At 42.6% G+C, this 17,048-nt stretch overlaps 1 long non-coding RNA gene across 1 annotated transcript; it reads left to right on the forward strand.

Annotated features, from left to right (window-relative positions):
* Nucleotides 1-9,695: 9,695 nt before the first annotated feature.
* LOC119088858 lies at nt 9,696-13,369 on the forward strand. Its single transcript, XR_005092594.1, has 3 exons — nt 9,696-9,966; nt 11,408-11,504; nt 12,794-13,369. It is a non-coding gene; the product is annotated as an uncharacterized LOC119088858 (long non-coding RNA).
* Nucleotides 13,370-17,048: the final 3,679 nt, after the last annotated feature.

Here is a 17,048-nt window from a genome sequence, read left to right on the forward strand (position 1 = left end):
CCTGCTCACTCACCCAAAGGTGGGGGGGTCTGGAAAGCTGAGGACAAACGGGCAGAAATAAAACACAGAGACACACCCTTAAAATATCAAACAGAGATTGCAGACTAGTCCTGGCTATGGGTCTGGGGGGGGGGTGCCCTTGGTCCTTTTTGGGTAAGCGCTAAGCTTACCCAAAGAGTTCTGGAAAGACTGTAAGTAAATAGTGGGCTCCTTAGTAAATCCTAGAGAAAACATGCACACTCCAGTTTAGGATCTCTCGTCTCCCCACAGCCTAAGCTTTGAAAATATGAGGGTCTCAGAAGCTCGCAGATTGAATAGTCAGCGGCTTGTGCCAAGCCAGATGGTGCCTAGACACAGATGTTAACGTCAACATGTTTTATAATATCGAAAGGGCTCATTTGCCCTTTTACTATCTGGGGTGATTTTAATTTCTACTAGTAAATAATAATCTAGGCCAATGGTTATTTCTCCACAAGCTTTCCTTTCTGGCTAGAACAGTAATAGACGCTCAGTAGGTGTGGTTCAAACCAGTCCGTTCACTCTGCTGCTTCTCATGCAAAAGGCCTGGCACCACATGCTTCCTGGTGCCGCCAGGAACCACAGGCTTCCCTGGCAGCTAAGAGAAAGAATGGCAGGCCAATGACCTCACAGAGAAGTGATGAAACCTTCCGAGAAGAAAAACCCTTAACTTTCAGCTGTAGTGTGCCCAGCCTGGAGACCAGCTTGGAAGAGAAGCAAAGATAAGCATTATCTCTTGGAAGGTTGTTGGCCACCTGTGAATGCCTGAGATGGGTCTGGCGGGGCCCGCTGATGATAAATGAACCTCATTAATAAAAAGCAATCTCTCTAGTAATTTTTCTGTAAGAAATTCCTTCACGTATGCTCCCCATTCTGCTAATGCAAAGCTAATAAAAAAAAAAATAGCCAAATGAAACTTGTCCAGCAAAATAAGTTGGTCCTGAACAAATTGTGTGCTGGTTTCCAGCCTTCCCCATCCTTAATCTTTCTGTTTGGTTGTCTCTTTCCTCCCCTCTCTGGCTTCCAGCACAGTCCTCACATTCAATTTTAATGTTCAGTACTTAGTGGAATCCTTAAATAGCCTGATTTGTATGAGAAAAAAAATCATCTTTTTAGCCGGGCATAGTGGTGCTTGCCTTTAATTCCAGCCCTTGGGAGATAGAGGCAGGTGGATCTCTGTGAGTTTGAAACCAGCCTTGTGTACATAGTGAGACCCTATCAAAAGAAGGAGGAGGAGGAGGAGGAGGAGGAGGAGGAGGAGGAGGAGGAGGAGGAGGAGGAGAAGAAGAAGAAGAAAGAAGAAGAAGAAAAGAAGAAGAAGAAGAAGAAGAAGAAGAAGAAGCACCAAAAAAAAAAATCATCTTCCTGGGGGCTCAAATTACTCCCAAATCCTATTTATTGGTCTATGACATAGAAATGAAATATCCCCCCTATAAGCAATTTCATGTATCAGAAGCCAGTGGAGACAAATTAAGTTGTAAACAACAGCTATGCAGTAGGAGTATTCATCTGCATCTGAATTTGGTGTTCTGCAGTGCAATATGATTTTATTTTCTGTATGACCCCACTAGCCAGAAAATTCTGATTAGCCTTATGCAGATACAGACTTAAACTGTCAGTCTCCAAACTCCACATGCCTCTCAGAATCTTTATAAGTTTGAACCTTCCTCAATTAAAAATAACTAATTTCATTAGTGTATTATTTTCTCTGTTTAGGGAGAGTTTGAGAAAACCACTTCATTCCTCTGGTAGCTCACCTGCTTTCCAGAAACACACACACACACACACATATACACACACATGCACTCACAAATAGGCACATACACACATACACACATGCACATACATATGTATATACATACCTCGAACACACACATACACAATTTCCAAGCATCTTCCCTAAATTACACTATGTTTACCAATTCTCTGTGATATCCAAATGTGAGTCATGTCTTATCAAACTGACTCTGTTCCATTGCTTTCAAACAGATACAGAAACACAGGCTAATTAGTAACAAGGTATTGCTAAACATGGCCTTGGCGTGCTTCCTACCAACTTAGAAGTTCTCATGGGGTTGTGAGGAAAATGAAATTGACAAAGATGTAAAGTTTTTGAGATTTTAATATTTTGCCCTAGGATTTACATTTTGAATTTTTCATCTTCATACAGACTTTTCTTAATCTTAAGAGATCAGTGAGGAATTGCCTTAAGTCAATATATCTTTTATGCCAACACAAGCGATGCTGAAGCAGGAGGATTACTGTGAATTTGAGACCAGACTAGGCTACAACAACCCTATATATTAAGTATGTAGTGCAGTTTAGTGTGGTTGACTTGCTCTTTCTTTAGTTAAAGTAATTTTAGTTGGCTGTTCACACAGGTAGGTAGAAATAGCACTCAATTTTTAAAACAGAGTATTGAAGTTGATTCTGGAGAACTTCACTTATGTCTTAAGGTTGTTTGGGTTTCTGTTTTTGTTTTTGAAAAGGTGATTCAGAACTAGCAAGCACAGAGCCAGTCATTTATGAACAGTGAGGGGCAGGAGGCAAGTATTTAATATACTCAACTGACAGTATAGTTATTTCTTCTTAGTTAGCCGAAGAACTGAAAGTGTTACATTTGCTAGGGTTTAGGGCCGTGTGACCATCAGACCCCTTCAGTATCAATGCTGTTCTCATTCCGTATCAACCATTCTCATGTCGGGAGCCAAAGGGTAGTCTGGGTCCTTTGGGAAGAAAGACCTTGGGGACAAAGTAGCGGTACATGTGTGCATGTGCTTTGTTTTAAGCAGTCAAGGAATAGTGAGTCCTGGATAACTTGTGAGGAGCCCTCGTCATACATAATGAGAAAGAAATTCAGCATTGCTTATGTGTCCCTCTCTTCGCTTCCTTCCTGTCTTCACAGCACTCACAACAAAAGATACTGTGTAATTGCAGAGTTTCTCTCCAGCTCCCGCCAAGCCCAGCCAGGATCCCGGATCCCACTTATAAAATAAACACACCGACTCTTATATTATTTAAACTGCTCGGCCATTAACTCAGGCCTACCATTGTCTAGCTCTTACTCTTATACTAAGCCCAATTTTGTTCATCTATATGTCGCCACATGTTCCGTGGCTTTACCTGTTGCCTCTACATGATGCTCCCTGGATGCAGCTGGTGTCTCCCCTCCCTGCCTTCCCGTCCTTTCCTTTTCTCCTCTCTGCTAGTCCTGCCTATCTATACTTCCTGCCTGGCTACTGGCCAATCAGTGTTTTATTTATCAAACAATCATCCACAGCAATACTTAGTCAAGAAAAGGTACTCACTCTGCTTCTGCCCAGATCCCCAGACATTCGTCCCATCTGGTGGGAGGGATCACTCTTGGAAAATACTTGTTTAAGAGGTTTTATCTTAAACCAGACTGGCATTGCTTTAGATTTGGATGGCAAATCAGTTCTCTTTGTTCTCTGCATTTACCTAGAGCAATGTTTTTACCCAATTCTTGGAACCTGCTTCTTCGAAGTGAAGAGCCTTTGGGTGAAAGCAGAAAGGGAAAACAGCATTTGAAAGGCTTTTTGCTGCAGGTGGGTTGCTGTATAAATGAAGACGGGGACCTCCAAGGGGCTGAGGGCTAAGGACAGGTGAGCAACCTAGGGTGCTGAAGAAGGTTCACACAGAAACTGTAAGTTTGAGACCAGCCTAGGCAACAACAACCCTATATATTAAGTATGCAATGCAACTTAGTGTGGTTGACTTGCTCTTTCTTTAGTTAAAGTAATTTTAATTGGCTTAGAGCATGGGGTTCAAAGTCAGGAAGAAGAGCAAGGAAGCTTATCAAGGGACAAAGGAAACCAGAAGCTTTCCGGCCTCTGATGCACTGTCACTGACGCAGTGGGTAAGATGGCGCAAAGAAGAGAGAATCAGGCCAGGCAGCAGTGGTGGCGCAACCCTTTAATCCCAGCACTCGGGAGGCAGAGCCAGGCGGATCTCTGTGAGTTCGAGGCCAGCCTGGTCTATGGAGTGAGATGGGATCCAGAATGGGCACTAAAACAACACAGAGAAACCCTGTCTCAAAAAAACAAACAAAAAAGGAAAGAATCAGTGGGGTTTTTTTTTTAAGTGCTCCTGTCTGATCAGTAGAGTAGAAGTGCCCAGTAGAAGAAAGTGCTGGAATCTAGAAAGTCCTTGGCTGCCTTTAAGCCAAGAGCTTCAGGAAACAGAGAAAGTACTGGCCTTCCCAACACTGAAGCAGAAACTCTGTTGGAGCCATGAGATCAGGGCTTCAGATGAATTACTCCACCTGCAGACCTCACTCTGCATGGTGCTGCAGGACTATAAAAATGACCCTCAAGCTAAAGGCAGCATGTCATTCTTAATAATAAGTAGAAAATGTTGGGTCCTTTGGGGCTCATTAGTATTTTTGTCAACACATAAAATCTAAGTGATAATAAATTATAAATGAAAGAATATCTGAGGTGTTAACCACTTAGTAATTTAAAACACTGGTGATGTTGAGACGTGGGATGTTTTACTTCTTTGTACTTTTGGAGAATAGGTTGAGCATGCTCACCTCCTTGTTCTTATTGTATATACTATGGCCTGGAGCAGGAGCCTTTCCTGGGCCTTGCTAAATTGTCACACTTGTCTCTCTTCTGGACCAGCTTAAGATGTTACATATATTGGGCTTTCAGTCTTTTGAAATATTCCAGTAGTGCCTTTAGTGTTGTTGGGTTGTTGTTGGTGGTGGTGGTGGCTAGTTAGCTTGTTTTCCTTTCCAACCCACTTTACTTCCTCTGAATCATCTTCATTCAACTCTAACAGGTTCTTTGTGTGTATTAAATAGTTTGACGTCTGTAAGTTCTTTTTTTTTTTTTTTAACAATTTTTATTACATCTTATTTGGTGTGTGTGTGTGTGTGTGTGTGTGTGCGCGCGCGCGCGTGTCCACACGCGTGTGCACACATACTTGTGAACCACAGCACCCTGTGGAGGTGAGATGACAATCGGTGCTCTCTCCTTCTACCATGTGGGACCAAAGGACTGAATTCCAGTCATCAGGCTTGGTAGCAAATACCTTTACCTGCTGAACAATCTCACTAACTGCTTCTATAAGTTTTATTTTTCATATGCTGGGCCACATTTCCTAGATAGGTTGTCAAACATTTTTCTGTATGTTCATGTAAGGGTAGTTTCACAAGAAACTGAAATTTGTGTGGGTGGACATTCTACCTTCCAAGATATGTGCAAACCTAAGTCAATCAGGTGAAGACTCAATTAGAATAATGGATGAGCTACAGATTTGAGCTTTGCCAGACTCAAACATCCTTAAAACATACGCACATACACATGCATGCTTCTCTCTTCTCTCTTCTTCTTCTTCTTCTTCTTCTTCTTCTTCTTCTCTCTTCTTCTCTCTCTCTCTCTCTCTCTCTCTCTCTCTCTCTCTCTCTCTCTCTCTCTCTCTCTAGGTTTTTCAAGACACTGTTTCCCTGCATAGCTCTCGCTGCCCTGGGATTAAGGGTGTGCGCCACCAGCCACCACCACCCAGCTTCCTCTCTCTTAATAAATACACACAGATGGTCCTGACAAACTTTGACTAATGATTTTCTCCACCTCGTATAGGTGCCTCCAGATGAGAACAGTGTCATCCCTGGGTCAGTAATGTCTCCTGTAATTCCAGTGAAGTTTGGCCAGACCCCACTTCCATGGTTACCACTCACTTTCTCTTTCCTTCCTTCCTTCACTTTCACCCTTGTTAAATAATCCCCCTTTTCAATCATTCATTGTTATAAAATGTCACACGGGTCTACCCCCGGGAGACAAGGAAACAGCATTAGCTATACCCACAGCACCCTGAACATCTATGAAGCAGGCTCAGAAAGTAACACGATTGATCAGTGACCACTAAGAACACTGCTATTTACCTCGTGATTTGTGAGCCAAAGAGGTAACTTAAAGTTTGTGCTTTGCACAGTAAGTCAACGTTGCTCACTAACGTTTGAATTGTGGGGTTGGGGAACTGGAAATAACTCATCCCAAGCAGCGTACCTAGCTGTAATCTGTGCATACAGGAGCAAGCAGTGCAGGGAACACCAGCAACTGCTTCCAACTAATTGCCTTGGTTCATATACTGAAGTCCCCAGCAAGAAGGCCCATGAAGACAACATGGCTTTCAGCACAACCAGCAGCACCTCTGCAAGAACTGTAACATCTCATTAACTAGAGCTGTTGAAACACAGGACATTTTTATCATAATTTCTGTGAAAAATCAGCCCTTGAAAAAAATATATATAAAGTTGTCCAAATAAAGGAAGTATCCTGTGAGCTATTTTCCCACCAAAAATCCATTTCGTTTTTTCACTTCCTCTAATAACAGCACTCCAGGTTTAAATCGACACATAGCTTCCTCACAAGAAATCCCCAACGGTAGTGGGTACCTGTTCCACCTATGACCTTGAGGTACCAGCCCCTAGGGTGTGGCCTCGAGGCTAGCTTAAGACCTGAGGTGTGTGTCACCTCTGGATTTGGCCGCTAAAGGAAAGGAGATGTTCTTCAATGGCTGGGATACAGATGTAAGGGTGGGGATCAGATGAGCTACTCTGAGTTCATTCTACTTTTGAATGTGCGGTCTGAGCAAAGAGCTGGGGCAGCATTCTGCACCCCCTGACGGCTGCCTGTTGACAGTTGCCTCAGAGAGAACAAACGTCATCATTGTTTGACCCTCTAACCTTAGGGACTTTGGACTTACAGACACTTGGCTCCAGCCTGACAAGTATTGCCTATCAGTTCCTGTTTGGGGATAAATAACAATCCAGTTATTTACCCAGGAAATGGGGGAGATCTATACACACATCACTACTAAATGTGTATAACATATATAGTATAATATATAGTTAATGGATTCTCATCCTTCCAACTTTCATCTAAAGAGGACAAGAGGGAAAATGAGGGACACAAATCTAAAATTATTCATGTTGTGAAATAAACTGAGCAGGCCCTACTGAAGGTTTCTGATGGCAGGGAAGCCCCGGCAGCCGCAATGAGTGAAATCTGCCACTGGCACAGTGAACGTAGTGTTTCCCTCTTGTCAGATGGGGTGTGGACTTCCAGGAAAAAAAAAAAATGAATTTTGAGCTGGAGAGATGGTTCAGTGCGCAAAGGTGCTTGCCTCAAATCTGGCGAATTCCCTAATTTTGATCCTTGAGACTCACAAAGCTTAAGGAGAGAACTGACCAGCAAAAGTTGGCTTCTGACCTTGGCAGGTGCTTTGATATGCACACACACACACACACACACACACACACACACACACACACACACGTGCATGCAAGCATAAATAAATGAACAAACTCATAGACACACGGCATGTAATTTAAATTTTTAATGAAATTTAAATTCTGAAACTGAATGGGTGCTAATGACAGGCATCTGGTACTATTCATACACTAGTGAAAAAGTTAAATTAAAGGTCATTAAAGAGTCGTCGTAATGAAAATAATTTATCCTGCTACGCCTGTACGATACATGAGCATCACAAAGTCTGGCTCATGCATGGGAGGACTTGAAAGGAAGAGAGAGAAGGGGGAAGTGATGTAATCTCAAATAAATTTGTAATATTGTAATCTCAAAAAAATGTTTTTAAACCTCGTTTATTAACTGAGAATGGTGTAACAGTCGAGTATAGCCACTAGAGGGTGCTCGCCTATTGATAGTCCTCAAATGTTTAACACCATACTTCAAACTCTGGTTGTGGATGGGCCTGTGAACCTGCACTTTAGTGAAGGATGCACAAAAGCATGGTTAAGGAGACAGCCCGTGGAGCTTAAACGTCGGGTTTTGGAACCTGGCCTTGTCATTTGTGAACTTGGGCGATGTTTGTTTTAGTTTCCTGACCCATCAGAAAGGTTAGAACTAGAACCCACCTCTTAAAGCAGTTGTCATCGACGTCTTAGAATTTAGAACACAAATACAGAACAATTGTTGATATATCATCAAGAGTACTGTTTTAATAAAGGTGTTTGCTGAATTTCTCTGTGAACCATGGAGCACAAGATTATTTAAAAAAAAAAAAAAAAAAAAGATGATGATCTCTTCTAGTGTAACCTATCCAGACTTAAGGTCTGAGCCTCAGCTGCATAAATCACAGAGTGGTGGTAATCAAAGTTGTGGGGAAGTGAATGGGGTGAGGTGAGGCTGTTCTTTGCACGCTGTTTTGGACTTTATCCTTTACTCAGAAGTGGGTGGGATCCATTACAAAAGGCATTAAGGCAGAGGTCAGACAGCAAGACCAGATTTATACTTGAGATGGTCACTGTAGAAGAAGAGGTAGAAATGAAGGATGGGTCTGGGGTCAAGTGAATGGGGAACATATTCTGTGTGCTGGACAGTGTTGGCACACACCTTTAAATCTCAGCATGTGGCGAGGCAGGGGCAGGCAGATCTCTGTGAGTTTGAAGCCACCTGGTCTACAAAGCAAGTTCCAGGACAATCAGGGCTACACAGAAAAACCTTGTCTAAAAAACAAACAACAACAACAAATGGCCCTTTTCTAGTCTACAGAGGAGTCTTCAGAAAATACTAGAATTATTTATATCTATAACTCTAATGATAACAACTTGAACCTTATAAATATTTTCTTCTTATGTGCTAAATATAGTCTTAAAGTATAACAGAGCCTAATCAAAAACTTTGCATGAACCTTCCCTGATTTCTACACAGTGCATATTATAAACTAACCCTGTTGCCTAGACTGTTCTACTCTGATGACCAGTCTGGTGAATACCCTAAGTGTCATTCATCATAGAGCCTTTATCCAGTGACTGATGGAGGTGGAGGCAGGGATCTGCAGCTGGGCCCCAGGCTAGGCTCTGGGAATCCAGTCAATGGAAGGGGGGCAGGGGGGGGGCGTTGAGATCATGAGGGCAAGACGTGCAGAGATGACCGGCCCCACTAATGGAGACCCATGAACTGTGGAGCCCCCATGGGACTGGACTAGGCCCTCTGGATACAGGAGACAGCTGTTTAACCCGAACTGTTTGGGGGGCACCCAGGCCGGGGGATCGGGATCGGTCCCTGGTGCATGTGCAGGCTTTGGGGAGCCCAGTGCCTATGGTGTGATGCCCTGCACAGCCTTGGTGCAGTGGGAAGGGGCTTGGACCTGCCTAGGCTCAGTGTGCCAGGCTCTGATGACTCCCCATGGGAGACCTTGATTTGGGGCATGTGGGGATGTGGGGTGACTTGGGAAGGAGGACAGGGGAGTGGAAGGAGGGAGGAGGTGGGATCTGTGGGTGGTATGTAGAGTGAGTAGAATCTTATTTTTTAAAAATGAAAAAAAAAAAAAAAAAAAAAGTAACCCTGCAGGCTCCTTCCTAAGTCTTGAGCATTCAGTCCTACGAAGAGGAGCCTATGAACTTTGCAACCACAAGGAAAAACAGGGCTGCTTTTCACAGAACAAAAAGCCAAGAAGGACAAGCATTCCTCGGATAGCCTGGCAGAGCCGTAGCTAATGTGGTGGGTTTCCAGGAACCTATGGGAGCTTTGAAGTGTCTGACTCAAGAGATACCGAAATACTTTTCAGTCCACTTTATCATCCTGAGCCAGAATGGGTGAGGCTGCCCAGACGGGTTGGAGGTGGGGCCAGGGAAGAGAAGAGTGGGTACTGTGGTTTGTATCTAACACGTTCTTCACACACTCAGGTCTTGAATGCTCATTCCTCAGACAATGGTAATATGTTCTGCGTCTGTGGAATCTTTGAGAGGTGGGGCCTTGCTGGAAGGCACACATTGCTGGGGATAGCCCTTGAAAGCAATAGTCAGTCCCTTGTTCTCCCATGCTGTCTGCTTCCTGGCCTGCTGCCCTGTGGACAACCTCTCCCACGTGCCCTGGTCTCCATGGCTTCCCTGCCATGATGAACTGAAACTCTCTGAAGCTATAACCCAAATGAACCTGCCCTCCTTTACGTTGTCAGGTATTGTGGCCCCAGGGGATGAAATTAACCAACACAGATGGCTGGTGCCAGAGAATTAGGGTCACTGCTAGGACTAATCCCGACCATGTGGCTAAGTCTTTGAAACTGGTGTGTGGGACAAATTTGGAAAAATTTGGAGATGTGGCTGAAGAAGTCATGGCATGATTTAAGTAGAATTTGATAGCCATTCCAGTGGGAGCTCAGAAAACCAAAATGCTGAAACAAAATGGAGATAGTAAAGGCTATATTTATAAATTTTCAGACAAAAATCTCTAAAGATTGGTATAAAACTAGAGGCTAGTCATGTTACAGTCTGGAAAAGAATCGGCTGATCTTTTGCTGATGTCGTGACAATTTGAGTGAGGCTGAATTCAACTAGGAGGAGGAAATTTCAAGACAGCATAGTACTTAGGATATGGAGTGGCCATTGATAATGGTTCAAGCTCCACATAGAGCGAGTTCCAGAGTGGCCATATGGGCTACAAACATCAAACCCACAGGGACTGGGCTGCCAAACCCACTGGAGCGCCTATCATGATGCCATAGACCCCAGGGCTGGACATGAAGTTATAGAAGGATCTACTTACCCTGATGGGTTTGGGTTTGCATTGTTCCCAAGCCTTGTTTCTATGTCCCTGTTTCTCCCTTTTTGCATGGGACTGTTCCTCTGTGCCCTTGTAGTTTAGAAGCATGTCTTTGTCTGTTTTTATTTTATACAGAATCATAGATGAGCGACTGCCTTGAGTCTAAGTAGAGAGTCAGGGCTTAGACCTTTGAGACCAAAGAGAAGCATGAAAGTCATGATTAAGCTAATTCTGTCTCTCTATAGAGGGTAGAAACAAATCCCAAATAGGTAACAGTTATTTACGCATGGTTATACAAATAAAATTGAAGATTGTTATTTCAACTCATGGTAAAGGATGAGATCAGAGAGAATTTTTAGGACATTTTTGAGGGGGGGGGTAGAATCAATAAGCCGATGACAAAGCAAAGTAGAGACCTCACAGAACAGATTAGAGTTACCCAGCAGTCATCCATGGCACTGTGGATGACTGTGGGAGAAAGCTGAAATCCAGTCTGGGAGATACCTGAGGGAAATTGGACACCTTGGATAGTAGAACAGAGATGAGACAGAAAGGTGAGCAGGGGCCCTGCACAGAATTCAGCAAGCACACTTCCTATAGAGAAGCTTTCTGCACTCTCTTTGTGGTGTTATGGCCACTTAGAATATCTTGTTGGAGCTTACCACGTCAAAGGACCTTGCATTTTCTTGTCGCTGGGCATCCACATTTCTACACTGAGTCAGCATGTCTCTGCCTCCAGAACCAGTTTGGCCCTGAAGAAGAAAGGGTCTTTGGGAGGGGGGGGTGTGATGAGAGTTCTTTGTAGTGTCGGGCTGGTGTGTGAAGCATCGGGTAACATGTCTCTTCCTCCTCTTAAGACAGGTGGCTTGGAAAGCCAGCAGCAAGATGCCAGGGGGAAACACAGTTACATATAACATGAATGGAGCTGAGTCTTGGAACACCATAAAATGGGTGGTAGGTTGTGTGGAGCCTGCCTTTGCCCATCCCCAGCCTGGGTAGCTGCATCCTTGCAGAGACTCCAACCCTGCCACACATTGCTTAGCTGCAGAAGAATTCTAGAATCCTGACACAGTTATCCTAACTCCCTTACTCTTGCGTTTATCTAATTATTCTTTATCAATAAAAGAAATTGAGAGTCAGATATAGGGGTAAGAACCTGAATGATCAGAGAAGTGGAGGTGAAGGGACCAGTGACTTCCTATCTCTTCTGTTCATCCATCCAAAAGGGCCGAAATCCTCTCTAAGCCCTGTCCTACTGCTTCCTGTCTCTCTATCTGTCCTCAGTCCTCCAAAACCTCTATGATTAATTTTGGTCAGCTAGTAGCTAGCTCCACCCTCTGGTTCAAAACAAATTTTATGGTCAGCATGCAATAAAAATATCACACAACAGTCTTTTAACTTTCATGCCTGCAAAACCAGTCCTATTGGGCAACACTGCCTAGTTCTACTACCAGTCCAAGGTGTAGACATGGCCCCTTTGGAATGGAGTTTCAGTGGCCATTACATGCCTGAAGAAACATTTCCTCAGGTGGTTCAGTTCAGTCTGTCTCATTTCAGATGAATTTTTATTTTTACAACCTGGGGACTTTGATGGGTACAGTCTTACTTTCAGGACATCTTACTATTATCCCAGGACAGAGGGTTAGGTTTCTCTTCGTTGATGCTAATAGCACAATGACAATAGCACAATGACAGATTAGAGCTGTTTTCATACCAACCCTGTCTGTATCTTTAAACTCAGTCTCCTTTCTGTACACTTTCCCCATGTATCTGCTGTTTGCTGTTCTTTTTCACTGGGTACCTGGATGAGAACAATGATCAGCAATTGTGAAACAGCCTGAATGCTACCCTATCCTGATGTTTCTTCCATTTCACAAATTAGCCCATTGTTTCCAAACTTGGCCTCACTCAAGTTGTGAAGACACAGGCAGGGTGCAGCTGGATTCTTTACCAGACCACAAAGCAAATAGTTGCCAGTCCAGTTCTTGATAGAATCCTTGTCCCAGTCTGAAATATCATGCCAGGCTTCCACTGTCTGCATCGCTCTTGGCATTCTGCTCTTCCAATCCCCAAAAGAATGGCCCATTAAGTTCTGTTTATTGTATTCTAGCACTCTCCAAATTCTTACAGATTCCTATGGCAAACCAGTTCCAAAGGCCCCTGAACTACATGGTCAGGTTTATCTCAGCAACTATTCCCTACCTAGCACCAGTTTTCTGAATTAGTTTCTTTTCTCATTACAGTGAGAAGATGCAGGACAAGAGTGACTTAAAGAAGAGATTCTTTGCCTTGTAGTTCACCACGGTATGGATGTCAAGGCCGTAGGATCATGAAGCAGTTGGTTATGAACATAATAAAAATATGAAAAAAAAACTCCATTAATATAAAATGTCACCCATTAATGTGGATTCGTTAGAAGAAAGGGGATGGAGAAAGGCGAACACCTAACATCCCAAAATATTTCTCTTCCCCACAAGGTTTAACATCCCATTCCTGTTGCATGCAGCCAGCATGTCAGCCTTTGCCAAGGAAGTTCACAAGTCAGCCACCTGCATTCATCATCCTTCTCCTGAGCCAATCCTGCATCATCTTCCAATCATAGGATGGCCCTGGTGGCTTTGAGTCTGTCTTTTTTGTTTTTGTTTTTATTTTTTTTTTTTCCCCAGTGTTTGGGTCAAACCACACTGGAATCAAACCAGACACCTACTCACCTAAAGCAGAGACAGCCATGTTGTTTTCTCATCAAATTGTAGTGGGTAGCCATTCCAGCTTTGATCTGGAAGTTCCAACCCCCAATGAGGCTTCAGTAACTGTCACGCCTACAAGACAGGGCCGAGAGAGGACCCTGAAGACCCCAGATCCTGATGCGCGAGTCTCTTGGTTCCTGGACCCTTGATGCCTGATGTAGATTGAGGAGAGTTCTCCAGAGAACACTGCTGGACTTTGCCACACCTTTTCCAGACCCTGTAAACTATCCCTTCATTTGTAAGTTACCCCACAAAATAAACCTCCCTTTTAACTACGTGGAATGGCCTTAATAATTTCACCAATATCTGACGCCCAACGTGTGGTGCCATTTGTAGCTAGAGAGCTTCTCTCCAGGTCCCACCAAGCCCCCACAGTCCCACAACCCACGTAAAAATATTCAGACGCTTATATTACTTACAAACTGTATGGCCGTGGCAGGCTTCTTGCTAACTGTTCTTATATCTTAAATTAACCCATTTCTATTCATCTATAAGTTGCCACGTGGCCCGTGGCTTACCAGTACCTTACATCTCGCTTGTCATGGCAGCAGCTGACAGGTCTCTCTCCCTGCCTTCCTGTTCCCTCAATTCTCCTCTCTTTAGTCCCGCCTATACTTCCTGCCTGGCTACTGGCCAATCAGTGTTTTATTTATTAACCAATCAGAGCAACACATTTGCCATACAGAACATTCCACAGCATCAAATACTCCTCGTTAGTTCCCCAGCAGAGAAGGAATGGTAGGAGTCCAGGGAAACTGATCTCAAAAAGGATTGTTCACACACGGATTAGCACAGAAGGGTGGGGTTGAGGGATTGTTTTATTTTTTTGTTACTGTAATTGTTAGTTTGGTTAATAATGATGTAGTGGTGGTAGTAGAGGTGTGTGTGTGTGTGTGTGTGTGTGTGTGTGTGTGTGTGTGTGTGTGTAAAATAGATGATGAAAACTTCATGTGAGAATGTCTATCTTACTGTAGTAAGTATTTACTAGGGTAAGTGCTAATAATGCAGGCACTACAATCTCATTAGTGAGATCATAATTTCCCCTCTCCTGGGATATGATCATATTGCTTTTTGGTGAATGATATTCACATTTTCCACTAGCATGTACACTTAGGTGGACCACAGAGGCATTCGCCAAATGAAAGCACATGTGTGGTCACTACAGTTACTGTAGAGACACGTTGTTGATGCTGTGATTGTGTCTCCATAAAATGGTTAAAGCTCTAAATACTAATAAACCCTATTCCCTAGTCATCCTCTTTTCTATGAATATTTAAGGATTTGCATATGTATCTATTATAATGTGATGTAACAATCCCTCATATTTCACTGACCATGTGATAGGGGTGAGTTATACTTTCCTAAGAACACATTAAGATTATATATAGTCAGCAATCTTTCATTCAATCACAAGACTGTTTAAAACTGTAATTTCATATAATTTTACTAGAACATAATAAATATATTTCAGACTGTAGGGACTTATTTCAGAAAAAAAAAATAGAAGTCTACCTGAAAGTCCACAGAATTAATCTTAAATATGCAACATTCTAAATAGGATTGCTTGTTATTTATCAAATTTTATACTTCGTTCATTTTCTTTTCACTTTATAACAGAAAAGAGTTCACAAGTACTAAATTAATTTTGTTTGTTTTGTTGTCTTGGGAGACAAAAATCAGGGCCTCATGCATACTGAGTGATTACACTACCTGAGCTATATCCCCAGAAGTAATTGTGTTTGAGGGGGTACAGTCCATCACGGCAGGAAAGCCATGGCTGCCACAGTAGCCATGCCCACAGAAGTGGGCACTTACTGTTCAGCTTGCTACATATCAGCAGATCAAAAAGCAGAGAGCATAGGCAATGATATTGGTGATACTATTTTAGATAAGATTTCAAAACACTGCCAACAAAATCAAAACTAGATAAACAAGATCCTATGAAATCCAATGGCTTCTTCCCCATGGAAAAGGAGACAGCTAGTATAGTACAGAGACAGCTGAAGAATCACAGAAAAAGTTGGCAGACTATTTGAAAGGGATTAGTACTAGGAATATGAAAAAAAATCTCAAAAGCAAAAGCTGAAAAATCAGATTTTAAAATAGATAGGTGGTATGAATATACATCCCTTTAAAAGATATTTACAAGCAGCATGGATATAAAGTGATCAATGTGATTAGTCACTAAAGAATGTACATCAAAGCCATAACAAGATAGTATCTGACTCCATTTATAATATTTATAGTAAGTGTTGGCAAAGAACCAGAGAAAGGGAAAATCATGTTCTGTTGGGAAGAATAAAAATAAATATACACAGTTGGAAATCACTACATAGTGATCTCAGAACACTGAACTAGAGGCCAGTGAGATGGCTCAGTTGAGAGAGACACCGATCCCTCAAGTCTGGTAATTTGAGTTCCGTTCCAGGAACCCATGAAAAAGTAGTAGGAGAAAATCAACTCCAAAAACTGTCTTCTGACCTCCACTTGCATGCCATAGGATGTGCACATCCACAGACACATATGTCATCCAAAACAGAATATATATAAATAAATTTATTTATTTAGAAAGAGAAAATGAAAATAGAATCACTCTATCATCCAGCTTCCTTACTAATGGTATTATCATATCACATCATATTTTGTTATATTAATTATATTAATTGCAGCACTATTCAATTTGACAAAGATATGGCGTCATCTAACGTTCATCTGAAAATGAACAGATACAGAAAGTGTGGGTAAATGGGTAAATATATAGAGTGGAGCATCATTCCATCTTGAAATTTTCAATCTTGACATTTGTGGAAATAAGATGAAACTGGAGAACACTGTGTTAGGCATAATCAGGCAGGTGTCAAGAAACACTGAATTCTCACTCTTGTGCTGAGACTGAAAACGCTGAGTCCATAGAGAGGAGAGATGGAATGCTGACTACTAGAAGCTGGGAAGGCAAGGAATAAGCATCACGCTTTATCCTAGCAAAAATGATGATAAATGCTCTAAAACTATGGAAAGCAAAAAAAAAATCACTGAAGCTCTTTTTTTTTTTTTTTTTTTTTTTTTTTTTTTTTTTTTTTTTTTTTTTTTTTTTGGTTTTTCGAGACAGGGTTTCTCTATGTAGCTTTGTGCCTTTCCTGGAGCTCACTTGGTAGCCCAGGCTGGCCTCGAACTCACAGAGATCCACCTGGCTCTGCCTCCCGAGTGCTGGGATTAAAGGCGTGCGCCACCACCGCCCGGCTGAAGCTCTTTCAAAATGGTTAAATAGTAATATAAAGTATTCCTTAGTATGATGGCTATTCTTGGTTGTCAACTTTGCTGTATCTGGAACGAACTAAAATCTAGAAATGGAGGGCACACCTGTGATTCAGATCATGAGGCAGGATGATACACACCTTTAATCTGGATCTTGAGGCAGGAAGACACACCTTTAACTTTGGCCACTGTGGGAGCCCACAACTGACTCAGTTTCCCATTTTGAATCTGAAGTCTATTCTGAGTCGATAGAGTTCAGGCTTGCTTGCTCCAGGGCTGTGAGAAAGTGCTGATTAGCCCACAGGAAGGACCATACTATCTAGCTAGATGAAGGCTGCTGACACCACCAGCCGGGGGTACATCGAGATAAAAAAAATGAAACTGCCTGCTCCTTGACACGAGGACAGGATAAGATAGTGGTTGAATGCCTGTGCTGTGCATTGTTCTACCTCTGTCCTTCAAGACTGTATATAAGTTGGCTGTGAAATAAACTCAG

Source organism: Peromyscus leucopus, chromosome 12, assembly GCF_004664715.2.
Source record: "Peromyscus leucopus breed LL Stock chromosome 12, UCI_PerLeu_2.1, whole genome shotgun sequence".
Lineage (NCBI taxonomy): Eukaryota > Metazoa > Chordata > Mammalia > Rodentia > Cricetidae > Peromyscus > Peromyscus leucopus.